The following is a 16137-nucleotide window of genomic DNA, read 5'->3' as shown; positions in this document are numbered from 1 at the left end:
CCACCTCTGTCATAAGGATATTGCTTATCTTGCCATGCCCTACAAAAAACAGGAAGCTGGGAGGAGTCTTTTAACAGTTGCAACCGTTGTTTAAATTTACTCCTTGTTAGCACTTAACTGCCCACGCCCAAATCCACTAGAGTAAGACTAGAGCATGGGGGATGGCCCTCAAAGGCCATTTTTGCAGCCCTCCAAAGGTTCTCATGGCCCTGCATATGTTGATCATTTGGAATCATTTTTCTGCTTCAAAATAGCTAATCGCACCCCCAGCCTCTGAGAGCAGTCTATTGGCTATTTGTCACATGATGGTCAGGCCTTTTTCCCCAAAGGTGTCAAAATGCCTAAAATTTGAGCACAGACTTCATGTTGTAGTGAGCCGGTGTAGTGGTTTGAGTGTTGGACTACAACTCTGGAGACCAGGGTTCAATTCCTAGCTGGACCATGAAACCCACTGGGTGACCTTGGGCAACTCACATGCTTTCAGCCTCAGGGGAAGGCAATGGCAAAACACCACTGAAAATATCTTGAAAAGAAAACCCCATAGGGGTCGCCATAAGTCAAAAACAATTTGAAGGCATACAAAACACACACACACACACACACACACACACACACACACGGCTATTTGGGGCAATTTTTTCTTTCTTCCCCCGAAATTTTAGGTGTGGTCCTGGGATGAAGACCTGCAGAATCCAGTGGACAACCAAAGTTTTTCTGCACTTCTGTTGTATAGCAAGTACTTTAGGCACAGAGGCAACACTTTTCTAGAATACACATGGAAATTTCTAGTATCTCAGCTCTCTCCAAGTTAATGAAGCTCCCCAGCCTTTACTTAATGGGCAACACTGTACCAAGACCTCATCACATCAATTACTTAGAGCACAAAATGCCTCTTCTCACTATAGGGTGGTATGAACTAGAACTTTCCATTGTACCTACAATATGCGCAATTTAATTGGTATGGTATTTACGGTAATTAACCTTTTAAATGGACAACAGAAGAGAGCAAGAAATTCAACCAATATATAATTGTGGTCATCTACAGCAGCCTGTCCAATGGAATGCAGGGGCAAATTACTTTCATATGTTGCTGGACTGCAACTCCCAGCATTCCCCATCACTGGCTATGCTGGCTAGGGCTGAACAGACTTCCAGCCCAACATCTAGAAGGCCATGCTTTGGCCACACACAATTAAGAATGGTGGTAAAGGGCTTCCAAAATAGAATGGTGACTTTTGGACAAACCTGAGCCTTGGCACCTCTTCTTTTACAAGCTTAGCTGTCTTCTGTTGCTGAACAGGGCCTAGAGGTAATGCCAATGGCTCAACAAGAACATAGCTGTACACTACCCAGCAACACCAAAGTGTCAGCATGATAGAACTATTACAAGCCCAGCACAACCTGACTTTGCATCTCCATTTTTCCAAGACAGACACAGCCTTTCCTCTTTACGAAGTGGAGATCAATGAGGGGAAAATCTGAACTGTGGAGATTCATAGCTCTCCTTGTTCACAGAAAGCTTTCCTACTAGCATGATAACACAGGGTTACTTTTTGTTTCATTGGCTGGTTCAGTCTTTGATGTTCAAGTGTGACATAACTTCTAAGAAAGCAAGGTTGACAACTTTCTCAATTCTACCTAGGTTAAGACTGGGATATGTGGGCTACTCAGATCTTACTGGGGCATGCATTGTATTAAACTGGAGTATTTTCACCTGAGCCTTCCCTTTTACTCCACACAGCCTCTTTCTGCTAGAGAAAAACACTGCCACAGTTACTACAGCACTACTTACAACTGCTCCCATCTCTCCACCTCACCATCAATTTTAACATCTTATCACAGCGCAAATTGTAAAAATAAACAAGTTTGTCTGGTCTGTTCCCAGAATAAAATGAAAATTCAAGTCAATGGACCACACTGCTTCATACTGTAGGTGGGGGACCACATTCTGCAAGTAGAAAGCAAGCATAGAAGGGAGAGCACTTAGACAGCACCTTTCCCTGCATGTATTATCTTTCTTTCTTTACTTTAATAAAATATTTATAACCTGTCCTATATCGTATGATCTCAGGTTGGCCTGCAATAGAATCAGTTTAACCATTTTTAAAAAAGTATGAAAACAATATAATTTAAACAGACCAAACTCATATTAAACAATTTGACAAATAAATACAAGACAGTAAAAATACATTATAACAATAGCAATATTTTTTTAAAATACCTTGTGGATCATTTGAAAATGGCATTACCACCCCACCTCCAGACTGAGGCAATATACTTCATTCTGCTACTGATCCATGTCTGTTTTAGGCCTTTGAAAATGAAGTGCATGTTTGAAGACTGAGAATTTCAAAAGTCCCCCAAAAACAGATTACAATGAGGACAGAAGTTATATAGGCATGCAAATGTTGTGATAGGTAGCTTTAAAATGGATATTAGGCCTAGAGAAAATATGCATGTGTAAATGTATTCACCTGTTCAGTGCCTTGTCTGTATCAGGCCCACATTTAGATTTGTGGAGATGGTAAGACTGGTAGGCATCTGCTCTGTCTCAGAACACCTTAAGGGACTACTAGCTGGTGGGCACCAAGTTAAAAGAATTATACTCTGAATTTATTATCTCACTCTTGGGATGGGAGCAAGCTGAGATGTCACAAGCAGGAACCTTAAGTAAAGCAAGGATTTATGAGGATAGTGCCAGAAATATGTACTTCTGTCACTTGAGGCAGCTTCCAAACCTGTTAATAAGGCTTTGGACTCAAGAACTGACTGTGGCAAAGAAGAGAATGGTAACACAAAGTGTTTGCAGTAAGAGTACCAGACCAGCTTGCATAGCTTGACTCTACTACTGAAACAAATAGAAAGTGATACAGAGAAAAACTGAGCACAGTCATTGTATGACAGGAAGTCAATACAGCACTCCGATCTGGCAGTATAAACACAGAAGGGGGTTGGGGCAGTAGACTCCTTCCTTCCTCGTGTTCTGAATGCTCTTCTGTAGGAATAAAAGATCTGGACATCTTTCTCCAAACTAAAGTTTAAAGTAATGCTACAGAATAAAAAAAGATGATGCTGTAACACACAATGCACAAAGTGAATTCAAAGACTTATAGAAAACCTATAGCATACAATTTGTTGTGGGACTATTTCACTTTAGAGCGCCGGCAAGAGCTCCTAGTTTTGACACCTTTCCTCCTAAACTTCCTGGAAAGGCAGCATATCATGAAGAAGTAAAACCAGTATGCTTTGATATCCTGGCTTTCCATGTCACTTGCGCTCCTGATGTAGAAGAACATTCCTGTGCTGTTCAAGACTGTGCTTTACTTGAACTCTCCTTTATATACTGTAGGAGTAAGCCAACCTGGCACGCTCCAGATATTCTGGATAACGACTCCTGTGAGCCTTAGCCAATATAGCCAAGGGATTATAGAAACAGGAGTCCAAAACATTTGGAGAGCACTAGTTTGCATACCTCTGCCATACTGGGAACATATCACACCAATAGATGGCTACAGGCTAGAAATAATCAACAGGAATTACAGAAATTCATTAGTATTTTATGTAGTAGTACACTTTAAAGCACTCAGAATTGCCCTTGGTCAGAGAAAAAAACTGGGGTGTTATGGATTCTTCATCTTAATTAGTCACAATTCCTGTGGCATTCTGAGCAAAGTTTTTCACAGAATAAGAACTGCATTACACTTGCTTGCATCACTGAGACACAGAAATATAATGAGTACAACACTCACTCTGTCTCCATTTGCCAAAGAAGCAAAAGTGCTGGCCATAGTCAACTGCTCCCAGAATATAAACTTGTTTTGTATAGATTGCTTGAGAAGAGGTTAGGTATAACTTTTAAAGCCTTGCATTATTTCAGATCACAAAGTTATGAGGCTCTACATTCCGTTTGAACCAAGAACTTGGAGATAACTCATTGAAAGTATTATGGTATCTGCTATTGCCACCACCATCACCAAGTGCCATGTTGTTTCTTTTAGCACTGCAATGACAACAATATTATAATGTAGAGTAATATTTCTTGTTACTTTAACTAGTTATTAAGTGTGTTAGGAATTTCTTGGCCATTTAAAATATTTTATTGTTTTTTAAAAAAAGATTTAAGAGCAACACATAAGTAATATATTACTAACAAATAATGCAATATTTTACTTTTACAATAACTAGGAAAAAGAAAAAGAATAAAAGCTAGTTCATGTTTCGCCTAAATCTCCAACAACCGCAACAATAAGTCCAAGGGAAGGCATATGCTTTGGTAATTAATTTGATAACACTAGAAACAAATGCTTAGAAGAACTAAATCTCAGATCACTTAACATTCTTGCCAGATTGATTACACAATCAGCTTAATCCTGTGCTGAGGATAGCCTAGTCCAGCATACTAGTTTAACTGAGGTGCTTCTCTATAATAACCCACCTTTTCCTGTAATCATCAAAACAACTCTGCAAGATTTTTTTAAATCCTGAAAACCCCTACTTACTTATCTACAATTAATTCATATAAGAAATATTCAGTCTGATGATGATCATGCTATATACAGGCCTCCAGAAAGTGACAACTTGTACCAGAAAGGATAAGGACTTATGATATAGCATCTGGCATTCTATTGTCTTCTGGAGATACATAAATGGACTGAGCACTACAGGAATGGTAGGCAATCAACTTCTGAAGAAGTTCCATTTTGAAAAGGAGTAAATATAGATCTCTCTTTTGCTTCCCTTGCTAATGTAGTTTTTTTTAATTTTCTGTACAACCCCATCCCCCACCCATTTCACTCCTATATAGTTCAACATCTCTGACCATCAGGGATACCTGAAACATGATAGCAGGAGACAGGGCAGTTGTGACCACATCACAGACACACACAACTATTCTCAACAGGTGGAAGAAAATCCAAAACAAGACCTGAGGAAAGACTAAGAGTAGTGCAGACTCTTTAGACCCTACCACACTGATTTTGACATGTTGCAAGTAAAAAAATGTGGGGCTATTAAAAGAACAGGACCTTTCAAAACTTGCTGGGAAAGCAGAACTAGAAAAGAGAAAACTATGATCTTTCTATACCTAATGAACTGAGCAGGGAGGCCAAAGATGTTTTGTATCTTCTCTCTCTCTCTTTCCCCCAAAGTAAGGAGTTTGAAGTTGCAGTCTATAGGTCCCAGCATGCAAGAAAGTGTGGGCCGCTCCTTTAGTTCAAAAGACAGGCAGTGCTTGCTGGAGGCTATAGCTGCCTCAAGCTACATATCCAACATTAGAACTGACAGTAAAGGACCACCAGAGCAGCCCAAAACTGAAGATGATGCACTCAGCTGTCCCTTCCCAATTTGTCCACTCAACTTCAGAATCCTAAGGATTCACTCAGCATCAATACTTTTACTGTGTCCAGTTTCAATAGGGGCAGGTATGTAAGTCTGTTGCAACAAAAAATCTAGTGACATCTTCAAGACTAGCAAATATTATGGTTTATCTATGCCACTGTATTTCTAATTACTATGTATGGATGGGGAAACTGAACAGCAAAGAAAGCTGGCAATAAGAGAATCAACTCTTATTGCCATTCTGCCCACCCCCATATGGGGAAAAGAGTGTATGCTCAAGCCCCATTAAAAACAATGGGGTGCGTGCTCATGGTGCGCGGCTACGCACCCCATTACTTCTGCTAGGGCTTGCCTCCACATAAGCTCAAAGTTGCAGAAGGCAAGCCCACCTATGGGGAGGGCCCACGTAGGTACAAGAGAAAATCAAACCGCAACACACACTAGAAGAAAAAATGACTCAACTGAGGCTGACCTACTTTGGACATATCATGAAGCAGCAGGAATCACAGGGAAAAGCAATAATGTTCAGTGAAATGGAAGACAACAAAGGAAGCTGACTTTGCAATATTTGAGCAGGGCTGCTGATGACCAGGGCTCTTGGAGGGCTTACAGGGTTGAAGATGCATAACAAGAGTGTGCTAGCTAGCTAGCTAGATTAGATAGATGAGTTGACTTTATCAGACAAAGGGCGTTTGAATAACACTTATGCTAATTTGCAAATGGTTGTTATAATTAATTTATATACATTTATGCATTAACATAATTGTTAACACTTGTACTTTTTGCAGTTTGTTTTCTCCCCTGACTTCACTGTTTAGTGTCAGCCCTTCTTAAGACTATGTGTATACACATGTGCTAACACTGGACCAGTTCCTGAATCTGGAGTCTAGTCCACAAAATCATAATAACACTGTTAGCTTTCAAGGTGTCAGAAGATGCTCTTGCTCTGGGGTCTTACGAGCTATAATATAAATTTGTTTCCTGAGAAGAAGCAGCCACATTATGGATTGGGCAAAACAGGGTGGTTGGTGAGGACTGGAGCAGACAAGTATGGAGATATAAAGCCACATAAGTTACAATTCATGAAATGGACTGCCTTCAAAAGTAGAGCTTATTATAATCTAATTAACAAAAACAGATCTGTGACCATTTTTCCATGGTACTCTTCTCTAATGTGTTGCTCTCTAGATGTGTGGGATTACAACTTCTATCAACTCTAGCCGAGAGAATGGTGGAAACTGTAGTCCAGAACATCTAGAAGATCTTGCATTGTGGAAAGCTGGGCCATGGATGAAGGCAAATGACTGTCTTCTTGGTTAATGGAGGTAACTGGTCTCATTTCACCATTTTGAAAGAAACAGAAAGAAACCTGAAAGTTTCAAATGCAGAAGAATCTAAGCCCAAGTTTCCAACATCACTAATCCATAGTCAAGAACCTTCAGCATTCTCTCCCCTGGAGAAGAAAAAACTCTACATGGATTCTTCCTTGCCCAGTGTCTGACAGAACAAAATTTACCATATTTACATTATATAATACACTTTTTACTTCTTAGTCCCTATAAGCAGGTTCCAAACACTCAGAAGATATAAATCACTCTTGTGTACTGTAAAGCAATACATCACACATTTCAGTAAGACTCAGAGCCCCTCAGCATTTAAGGAAATAGTAAAGAAAGGACAAAAGGGTATAATAAAAACCAAGAAACTTTTCCAGCTTTCACAAGCTGCTGTTAAGGATTGAAAAAAAATTAAAGAAATATGTTCCTAACGTAACTTGCACTACTTTAGATTTGATCTCATACTCCATGGTCCCATTTATTAGTCAACACATGTCTAAGTCTCTACATTTTCACCACCATCAGTGATGCATCATAGTCTGTGTTGTAATACTGAGGCATTATGAAAGAATGGAAGGTGTACAAAATTTTCGGGGGGATTATCTTCTCTGCTGGAGTAGCCCCAGGAGGCTTGCCTCACAGAATTAAAACCTAAGGCAGTATATTCCAGTAGCCTTTAAGGCCAAGAGCTGTATTGTTTAGAATCCCAAGTCGAGTCATTCTAAATTCCAGATTGAGTGGAAAGTGGCCGTATTCGTCATTTCGAAATCCACAAAAACAACGAAACACAATAAACAGAAGTTCTGAAGATCCAATAGGTAGATGTGCCAGTGGTTTCTGGTTCTGGTGTACATTCTGAAGAGGTTAACGTCCATCTTTCTCACACTGCTACCTACATGGTGATATGCATAATATAGGATGCACTAGGAGTTTATATATCTTCTATGGAGTAGATGAGCAGTTTCCCTACAGATACTGCAGATCCATTATTTGTACTCCCAAGGCAAGTCGATTGACCCTCCATTATTTCTACTTCTCTGAAATCTCTAAATACATCCAACACTCCAAATGAATTAACCCTTACACAGCCTGGCCCAACTATCATCCAGGCCAGGGAAAAGGAGATCAGAGCTTTAATAAACCAAATGGAATATATACCTCTGTGTAACTAGGAGCCTTGGCAAGGAGATAGAAGAAATTATGTGTGGGTTGTATGCTTTTTAAATGATACTTGTCAGCTTGATCAGCAAAGTGCTGTGTAACCATGAGCCCCCACAGTTGGCACCAACAGTGCTTTAAAGAGTGGGTGGCAGGCTTTAAATCTAGTGCCAAGGGCCTGCAGCGTCTGGGCTAGGACTCTCCACTGTGGAATCCTTAAATCTAAATAAAGAAGCACGGTGAAAAGCCACATTTCCATTAGACTGGTTTCCAAAAGCTACAGAATAGATCTGCACCATTATTGTGCATGTACAAAAGAGGATGTGACAGAGCAAAGAAGATGCTTCTCTCAGGAACTGACAAAGCTATATCTATTCACTTGAAGTTTCATTTTTGCCTCTTCTTCAGGAGCTTAAATATTAAGCTACAATGGATAGATCACTGCTTAAATACAGGGTGTGATGTTTAACCAGCAAGACCTGATCAAACCACAATATCTCTTCTAAACAATAGTTCAAATCCAAGGAATTCAACTTGCCTTGAGTTCCACTCTTGGGGAAAAGATGGGATATAAAGTGACTGACTGAATTTAACATCCATTACAGTGTGAAGAAGCTTCTCAAAGAAATTTCTACTATGTCAAAACATATTTTTAAGGACTGAGAAATACTTCTAAGTAAGCATGCACAGGACCATACAGCCAGAGCACCTTGACCACTTTGCATTGCCAGTAGAGAAAATTAACAGGAATAAGAAACTAACTCACTAGATCTGGGTCTAAGATACAAGATCTTGGAGCAAGATGCAAATGACCTTAGATCATAAGACATGAAGATAATGAATATACCCTGTAATTGGCAGGAGCCCCTCAGCCACTGCAAAGTCAAAAACACACCTGCCACCAAATGAACTATCAAATGGTGTGCAGGGGGAAGATGCAGAAGTACTTACAAAAGTATTTGGTCTTGTGTTTCATATGTTCACAGCTTCACAATTTATTCACAGCTGATGTGGTGAAATGGGAAATATGAATATTTTAGCAAGAGGGTTGGGGATGTTGTAGTCATCTGCATGTTGCTGAGCTCTAACTCCATTAACTCCAGTCAGCATGGACTTATGGTAGTTACAGACCAGCAAGATACAGAGGGCTAGTTGCTGCTCTTTGGATGTTAGAAATGTAAGCATTCTCTTACCGTTCTTCCAAATAAAAGGACACATACCTTAAACTAGATAGCAAAATTACATATACCATATTTACGCTGTAAGATAGTTTATGATCTGATGCTATTCATTTGCCAAGAATCAGAACATGGCTGTGGAACATATGGTCCTCCAGATGTTTCTGGACTGCAACTCCCTAGCCAGCATAGTCAATGCTGGAAGGTAATAAGAATTAAAATTCAATATCTGGAGACCCACTAGCTCTTCAGTTCTCCCACTACTGCTTCCCAGGCAGTGCCAACTTATAAATACAGTGTGCTGGCATCATACATGGGCATGTCATACGCGACTTCCAGCATACGCTAGAAGCTGCGCCAGAAAAAAGCCTCGTGTGACCCAGAAGAAGTAACGAGGTGTGTGCCCGCAGAGCCGCACGGCAGGCACAAGCCCCATTACTTCCAATGGGGCTCAAGCTTACACACTTTTCTTTTACACATGGGGGGGGGGGAGTCCGGAACAGATCTCCGCATAAGAGAAGGGCCGCCTATATCAATCATCTCTCTAGCAAAGCACGAATACTTTTCCAAACAAACTGAAGTAATTATCCTGCAATACAGCGGGGGGGGGGGGGGGGAGTTAGAAATGACCTGACCATATCAAGAAGCTAGAGAGATGAACCACTTGGTTGAACTGAATGTTGACCTACCTACTTTGCCCAGTCTCCTCAAATACTTCTCAAGTCTTCTTATTGACCCCTCGGTACTTCATGCCAGGCCCAATGATGATACAGCACTAGACTGCATGTTGCCAGTCTGTCATTGAGATATTGTTGCTTTCCAGCACAGTATCAATCATTCCATGATCAGTGTAACAAACCAGATGGGAAAACATAGATCTTGGAGGACAGATGGGGGCCCTTGTGTAGCTCTTCACTGCAGCAGCTCTTCACCAAATCTTAGGGCAGCTGCATCCCATCCCATCCCTACTCCTGTAGAGTGCTGTTTTTATGCATGTGCAACCAAGGTTTAGACAACGTGAAAGTTTGCTGTCAAGCCCTCCCTGTCTCTAGGTCTCAAGGCACCCAGATAACCAAGTTTAAAGTTATACAGTGACCTCACTGCAGTCTGCCATGCCTTCAGCCTAGAGACTTTCAATACCCACCCACCCCCCCACCCCCCAAATTTACTAAGGACTTGCAAGAAACAAGTGGAGGTACTAGACTGGAAATTCAAGTTCTGTGGTGGTGCCTATGCACACCAAATAGAGTGTGAGTGTTAAGCATGCTGGAAGCAAAAGTCTGTGAAGGACTGGTTGTACTGCTATTTCAGAATATAGCCCCAACACAGTCTAAGGTATAATGGACTACTGTCTAACACTATATTACAAAACCTGAAACCACCTAGGGTCATTCCCTCTTTCCCATGCAACTAACTTAAACTTCTGTTTAAACCTAGGTGCAACTAGCCTATTTCATTAGCTCAATATGCTTTACCTTGATCTCAGTCAATCAGCATCTAGAATCCAGAATTAGCAGTCATCTAATGATTCCAAAATAAATGTGCTCTCCATTATGAAAGGACTACTTTGCACATATACATACATGCTTGCATGTCAATACAAGGAGCTACCTTCAACTTCAAGAGTCATCATACCAAAGGCACATTTCAGCCCTCTGGGTAGGATTCCATAGTGCTTCAAAGCATGTTAGGATACAAGGGAATTTCAGCAAAATTACAGAATGAGATGGTTTAGTTGAACATTATTCCCCTTTTCTCCAAGACATGCTGAAGTGTCATGGGACCAAAGATTTGGGCCAAATTCTTTCAGGCTCAGAAAGTTTAAGAAGAAAAAAGAAAAGATGGAGGAAGCTCTGTGGAGTGGGAGGCTTGACTGAAAAAAAACCCCATTTAGCAAGAGCACAACTCCAACACTTACTGAGGATACAAACACTACTTTTCCACCAACATCGTCCTTCTAGTCTGCAAACTATGGGAGAGGGCTTGAAATCTTACAATTAGGTTTATTGGGGCTTTTTTGGGGGTGGGGAGGGGGAGATCTCAGTCCAGTGCAGAGAAAAGTATATTGATTTACAGAAACAGATTGCAGCAAGGGGTAGCGGGGGTAAGGTCTCTGACACTACAGGGACTGTTGCAAAGATGAACACGAGAAGCTGACAGCATGAGAGGAATAGGCCTCTCCTCCCCTTCCCCCCAAAATAAAGCTTCCCAGCACCTGAACCCTGCAATGCCTGGTGCTGCACATCTCCAGGGACATTCCTCCTCCCACACCATCCCCCATCATTTCTTTCTTAATTGCCAAGTTCTTGCCATTTCCATTCTGAAAATCTGGAGAGTTGTTGGCTTTACTAGTAGAGAACCTGGAGAAGTTCAGCTTCACCTGCCTACCTATGCACCCTGGTGGAAACTTTCTGTTCTGTCCAGCTTTGGCCTGTTGCTGCTCACCTTGTGACAACCAAGATTTCCCCCAATTTCCATGAAGGCCAACTTGTCTTAGGAACAGAGCAGTACTCAGGATTGTTGCTCACCATCACAGAAGGGAGGGGTGAGGAGGAGATGCACCCAGAAAATAGGTGACGGACCAGAGAGCTTGCCCTCCTCACTATGCTCTCTGAACACATCCAAGCCAGATGTATGTAAAGGGATCTTGTGGCACTTTTGAGACTAAATGAAAGAAATAAGCTGGTAGAATGAGCTTTGGTAGACTTGAGCCTACTTCCTCAGATGCATGAGATGGAGGGGACAGACATATAGGTCTGTCTCTGGACTCTCTACTCAACCTCATGCATCTGAAGATGTAGGCTCAAGTCCACCAAAGCTCATTCATATGAGGAAGTAGACTCAAGCCCACCAAAGTGCATGCATCTGAAGAAGTAGGCTCAAGTACACCAAAGTGCATGCATCTGAGAAAGTAGGCTCAAGCTATTTAAGCCCATGCCTCTGAAGAAGTCTACCAAAGCTCATGCATCTCAGGTAGTAGGTTCAAGTCTATGAAAGCTCATGCATCTGAGGAAATATACTCTAGTCTACCAAAGCTCATGTATCTCAGGTAGCAGGTTCAAGTCCTCCAAACCTCATGCATATAAAAAAGTAGGCTCAAGTCCACCAAAGCTCATGCATCTGAGGAAGTAGTCTCAAGTCTATCAAACTTCATGCACCTAAGGATGTAGACTGAAGTCTATGAAAGCTCATGCAGCTGAGGAAGCAGGCTCAAGTACACCAAAGTGCATGCATCTGAGGAAGGAGGCTCTAGTCTATTTATGCTCCTGCATCTGAGGAATCAGGCTCAAGTAGACCAAAGCTCATGCTACCAGCTTGGTTCTTTCTTTCACTTCAGTCTCCAAGGTGCCTCCACAAGGTCCCTTGGCATACCAATTCCCCAGCCTAACCCTGTCTTTGGATTCCAAGCCAGAGATGATGCTCCATCCTAGACCTGGGGCCTTTGTATCCAGCGCCTCCTCTCCACAGCCCCACACACGGAGACCTAGCCCAGCACCGCCGGGGAAGAAAGCCACTGAAAACCCACCTCCACCCCCAAGACCATCCTCCCTGGGGGGCTCTTTTTCCCCCTCCCTATGCAACCCAGGACTCCTGGGTCTCCCCAAACTTGTTCCAAGCGACCCAGAGCCTTACCTGAGGAGAAGAAGAAGTGCTGGAGTCAGGGCTGGGGAGCTGCTTCTCCTGCTGCTTTTGGAGAGGAGCTCAGAACATCCCTTCCTCACTGGGAGCCTGCCATGGGGAGAGGAGCCCCAAGAGCCAGCCAGGGAGGGAAGGAGGGGAAAAGTTCCAAATGCAAAGAATTGCAAAAAGGCAGGAGCTGGGTTGCAAGGAGAGGAGGCAGGGGAGGCCTAGGCCAGCTGAATGGCAGCCGGAGGAAACAGGAAGGCTTGGCTGGAAAGGAGGAAGCCCGTCCTTTGTTTGCCAGGTTTTCCCTGAACAATGGCTGCTGTGCCTCCTCCTCCTCCTGCTGCTGCTGCTGCTGCTTCTGTCTCAGGCCCTCTGTTGGGGTATGGAGGAGGCTTGGCTCTTGCACACTCACTCACTCACTCTCACTCTCACACACACTCACACACCTCCCTGAGCCTTTCAGAAAGAGGCCCAGAAGCTATCCAGGAGGAGGAGGAGGAAGGAGAAGAGGCGTCCCTCCTCCTCTTCTCCTCCCCGCCTCTCCAGAGGCTGCTGCTGCTCTGAACGCATGGAAGAGGGAGGGATCTGCCATGCCCAGGCTGAGAAAAACAAAAGAGCCAGAGAGGGATGGAGGGATGGAGAGAGAGGCTCAGAGAGAAAGAGGGAATGCCCAGCCAGGGATGGGAGGCAAGGCTCAAGGAGAGGGTGGTGAGGAGGAGGAGAGGCCAGCCCTTAAAAGATGGGGGGGGGGAGGTTAAGAGGAGACACCTCAGTTGCATCCACACTGGAGAAATAATGTGGTTTGATACCACTTTAACTGCCATGGCTCAATGCTCTGGGATTCTGGGAATGGCAGTTTGTTGTGGCACCAGAGCTCTACTCTGGTGCCACAACAAAAAGAATCCCAGTGCACTGAGCATGGCAGTTAAAGGCCTCATTCCCACTTACAGATAAATTGGTGTGCGATCCAAATTGATGGATCAATTTGACTGGAGCGTGGTTCCCACTACATTTGCCCTGATCACATTTTCCATCTAAAATAATCCACTTGTGGTTCACATTTATGCGTGAAATGATTCAAAATGGACCCACTCCAGCCAGCCAAAGGGCAAATGTAAATCGATTCCAATCTGCATCTGGTTCATACTTGCGCAGAATCGATTTATCGAAAAAGACACGGAAGACACAGGTTAAAAAAGTCTAGCACATGGTCCCCCTCTCAGAATCACAAGTGGGAACTTAGGTCGTTTGAACTGGTTGAAACCAATTTTCAATCCGGTTTAAAAGGTACTGGGAATCAGGCCAAAGTGGTGTCAAACTACATCATTTCTCCAGTGTAGATGCAACTCTCCTCTCCCAAGGAGGGAGGGCTGCCTTGGATGAAGAAGAAGAAGAAGAAGAAGAAGAAGGGGGGGGGGGGGCCTGGCAGGAAAAGTCCCCAGCCACGGTTTCTGACTGAGCTCCAGCATGATGCATTGGTTTGAGTGTTGGGACAAGGGGCTGCCTCCACACTGCAGAAATAATGCAGTTTTGACTCCCCTTTAACTACCATGGCTTAAGGCTATGGAATCCTGGGAATTTCCATTGTAGCACCAGGGCTCTCTGACACAGAAGGCTACACAGCTCACAAAACTACCAACCGCAGCATTCCAGGGTAGATAAAGCGGTGCTAAATGGTATTATTTCTGCAGTGTGGATGGAGCCTATGACTCTTGACTGTGGTGGAGTCTTCTGCTTTGGAGGTCTTTAAGCAGAGGCTGGATGGCCATCTGTCGGGGGGTGCTTTGATTGTGAGTTCCTGCATGGCAGAATGGGGTTGGACTGGATGGACCTTGAGGTCTCTTCCAACTCTATGATTCTGGAGACCAGGGTTCAAACCCATGTAAAACCACTGGGTGGGCTTGGACAAGTCAAACTCTCTGAGCTTCAGCGAAGGGTGAGGGCAGTGGCAATGGCAAACGCCTTCTGAAGAAGTCTTGCCAACAAAACCCCATGATAGGTTGGCCTCAGGGTTGCAATAAGTCGGAAACTTTGAATGAAGGCACAGAAGGGCTTCTTCTAGGGGAGGGGGGGGGGTCGCACGAGCCAAAGCTGATCTTCCCACTCTGAAAATGGGATGGAGAGGTTGCACCTGATTCATGTAAGATGGTAGAAATGACCCAAAGGGAATTTTGCTACATGGAGGAGGCTTTATTGGGTCCAACATTCAAGTAAATGGGTGGGGATGGGTTTGGAATAGCTTGAAACATGCAATTCTTGTATGAAGTTTGTTGAAAGAAAGGTGCAGTCAAGAGAACAGGTCCTAGCAAGCCAATCCCTCTGAATTTAGCTGGAGTTACTTCCAAGTAAACACAGCACAGAATCCAGATGGAACTGGTATTGCACTACCAGCTAAGAACAAGAAAAAAGAAAAATACCACCATTCCTGTGTGGTTGGAGGTTTGAAATAGATAAAAGCATGCATTTCTGCAATGGGGCATATCTGTAGCCCTCAGGTTGGTTCTCCATTAGAAGCAAAGTACCGGGCTTTCCTAGACCCATCCAGCAGAAAGTGATGCCTGCAAGACTCAGGATTTAAGTTTGTTTGTTTGCTTATTTTTGTGAGCCCCTGCCTGTCCATGTAGAAAAGAACAGATTTAACCTTGTCTTCCTTTGTAAAAGGGTAGAGTTTGTGACACATTGTGATGACTAAAACAGTAGAATTAACTTGTGTCTTGACTTAATCAGGGTCAACCTTGAAAGGTGAGGGCCAGAGTTACCAACTTTCTCCCTACAACCACAGCGCCTTGTAAAAGCTTTACAATAGGCAGAAATTCAACTGGAACAGCATGGAGTTGCTGAGATCTTAAAAACATTCTTCTTTTGAGTGCATTACATGTAATGCAGCGGGGGGGGGGGGGCATACAGCCTTAACAGAAGACTCGGCCTCATAATATGCCTCCTCCTCCTCCTCCTACTACTACTACTACTACTAATAATAATAATAATAATAAGTATTTCAATATATGCTTAACATCTTTCCCTCTCTGCTTAAGAATCATGAATATCCTGATAACTTCATATTTGTAACCTATAGACATACTAAAGCCTTCTTTCCACCTCTCATTGCACAGGTTCCCAACCTTTTTGACTCACGGAGCCCTTATTTCTTTGGCGGAGCCTATGCCTTACAAGTTAATAGTGCTTAGGAGTATATATAAGAATATATTCTTATTTTTTAATTTCATTCAATTTTTATTTCTTTCATTTTCCTAGAGTGGCCACAAAGCACTAGGGAAATGCATGCAGAGCCCCTACTTCATTGTATCAATCAGGTTGATCTATAGAGTTGGTTTTTCTGAAATATTTACATAGTTTTGGTTTGAGGCAAATCTCTTCCTCCCCCATTCCACATGCTAACAGACGTGTCTTGAGCTACATGTACAGTTCCCAACAGATGAGACACTTTCCAAAACATGAGAATCATAAGGGCTGCAGAAATAATCAACCCTGCAGAAATA

The 16137-nt window shown here is 42.9% G+C and overlaps 1 protein-coding gene across 4 annotated transcripts in view; it reads right to left on the bottom strand.

Moving 5' to 3' along the window:
- LOC149318430 (LIM domain-binding protein 1) overlaps positions 1-16137 on the bottom strand; it is a 77039-nt gene that overhangs the window by 28288 nt on the left and 32614 nt on the right. The window contains exon 1 of one of the 4 annotated variants that reach the window (XM_089509685.1): positions 12644-12952. The exons of the other annotated variants lie outside the window; for them this stretch is intronic. The gene's annotated coding sequence lies outside the window, so the exon portion shown is untranslated. Of the gene's footprint in view, positions 1-12643; positions 12953-16137 lie in introns of those variants that run through there. 4 annotated transcript variants of the gene reach the window in all.

Source organism: Sceloporus occidentalis, unplaced genomic scaffold (assembly GCF_023333645.1).
Source record: "Sceloporus occidentalis isolate IW3139 unplaced genomic scaffold, rSceOcc1.0.p SCAF_2, whole genome shotgun sequence".
NCBI classification, from domain to species: Eukaryota; Metazoa; Chordata; class Lepidosauria; order Squamata; family Phrynosomatidae; genus Sceloporus; species Sceloporus occidentalis.
This window is presented reverse-complemented; position numbering and strand designations above follow the sequence as displayed.